Genomic DNA, 2,315 nt, shown 5'->3' with positions numbered 1-2,315 from the left:
TACCAGCATCTAAATATGTTTCTACTTCCCCAGAAGCATTTAGTATAGCTGCCCCCAGACTATGGAATGGACTCCCAGAGGAGACCCGCCTTGTTAGATCCCTGGAAACCTTCAGGACGGCGGTTAAGAGAGAGGGTTTTTGACCTGCGTACCCACCTGACCTGCTATGAATTACAGACTGTTTCTGTACGGAACGAGAGCATCTGACCCCATGATTGTTGGTTTTATGTTTTTAACTGTGGTTTTAACTTGAGTGGTAATAATATTGTAATGTTTTAATTGTATTTTTTTAAACTCTGTTGTGATTCCACCTCGATCCAATTGGGAGAGGCGGGAAGATATAAATAAACTCTGTTGTTGTTGTTGTTGTTATTTAATTGCAGCTAACGTATAGTTTGACAGGTTTCTGTGCTCTGCCCCAATTTAATCAATCCATACTTTGCCTCAACTGGACAAACCCTGAAGCTGGCTTTCCAACCATAGTTTAAAAAATTACACTTTGATCAAACTAGAAGGTATTGAAGTGCAAGTTTACGCTCCTCCATACTTTGTATGTTACACTGAAGCAATCCATTGAGCCCCTGACTAAGTTGACATTTGGACTAAGGAGTTTTCAGTTTAAATCTACAGTGTACTCATGATTAACATAGGTCCAAAACACACTGCAGAAATAACCCAGTTTGAAACCGTTTCAACTGCTCTGGCTCAATGCTAGGGAAACTGTAGCTCTGTGAGACATTGAGCCTTCTCTGCCAGAGAGCTTTGGTGCCATAATAAACTACAACTCCCAGGATTCCCTAGCACTGAACCTGAGCTGTTAAAGCAGTCAAAAAGCAAAAACAAATCCCTTTACATAGGCCTGTTACAGACAGCCAAAATAAAGCTGCTTCAAGTCACTTAGGAGGTATGGTCTTTCAATGATACATGTGTCCTAAGAGTCCACAGGCCGCACCAAAGCCACGCTCCAGTCCTAAGGACTGGAGTGCAGCTTTGGTGAAGCTTCCAGACTCTTAGGACTCATGCATCATTGAAATACCATACCTCCAAAGTGACTCGAAGCAGCTTTATTTTGGCTGTCTGTAACAGGCCATAGAATCATAGACTTGGAAGAGATCCCCAGGGCCATCTAGCCCAACCCCAATCTGCCATGCAGGAACTCTCAATCAAAGCATCCCCCGACAGACCTGTAACCCAAAATTTGTGTAAGGATACAAACCTGAATCTGTAGACTCAGAAGAGGAGGTCCTTTGAAGGTTGATATTCTTTGCTTCCGACATTTGCATGCAATTTTCGGTTGAGCTGTAAAGATTCAGGACCGTTACTGTCATTTCACAGAGAACAGCAAAGGGTTTCTGTTGCAGCCAAATCCAGCATGGCACAGGTTAAATGATCTGGACACGCAGTTACATGAACGCCAACCCTTTACCTGCCCCCAGTCCTTACCTGGCAGCTGGAGCATTTTGGGAGAGGAAACACACACACAAACACACCCCTGTAATAACTTTTGAACTTTGGAGAAGGAAGAGGTGAGGAAAGTGAAGGAGTCAGGAGTGACAGAATCACAAAGGTTGCCTTGAAGGGTTTAAAGCAGAGGGAGCTTTGTATATTTACATGAATGGTCATAGAAATGGGGAAAAGGAGAGGAAACACAGAGTGTTTGTAATGAACGGAAAATATACGTATAAAGAAGACAAGATAAGCCTAGTCTCTTGGCTATGAGGAAACAGAAACGGAACTATAATGAATGAAGTACAGTACAGTTAGAAAACGACAACTATACGAAAGAAGATGGAGCGGTTTGAGTGTGAACTTGGTATTAGGATTTAAGCCTAAGAGTAACAAAATGGATCTCAATATTACAAAGAATTTGGGGTTATGGAAAGTCTAGATTTAAAGAATATGGAAGAACTGAAAATATTCAAAATAAAGGGGAGGAAGTGGTTTTAGGTTTAATGTTTTAATGTCCATCGTATGTATTGTGTTTATTCATGAATGAATGAATGTTTATTTATGTTTGTTTTAATGATAAACATTTCTTAATAAAAAAGCTGAGGGAGATTTTCGGATGGGAAACGGAGCGAGAAGCTCCCAGAGAAAACCCCTCTCCAGCCATCTCTGGGGCCTCCAGCATGGCTTGACCTATGGCCAGCGTCTGGGGATGTTGGCCACAGAGTTGCGCTGGAGGACTCACAGATGCCTAGAGAGGAGGCTCCTGGAGAGAGAGGCTCTCCTTCCGGTAGAATAACAGTCTCTTTGGATTTGTGGCTTTTCCACATTCGCAGGGGCCCTTCTTCGCCCCTAAACCCAGCGAATGG

This window comes from Sceloporus undulatus, chromosome 6, assembly GCF_019175285.1.
Source record: "Sceloporus undulatus isolate JIND9_A2432 ecotype Alabama chromosome 6, SceUnd_v1.1, whole genome shotgun sequence".
Taxonomy (NCBI): domain Eukaryota; kingdom Metazoa; phylum Chordata; class Lepidosauria; order Squamata; family Phrynosomatidae; genus Sceloporus; species Sceloporus undulatus.
Note: the sequence above shows the minus strand (reverse complement) of the source record.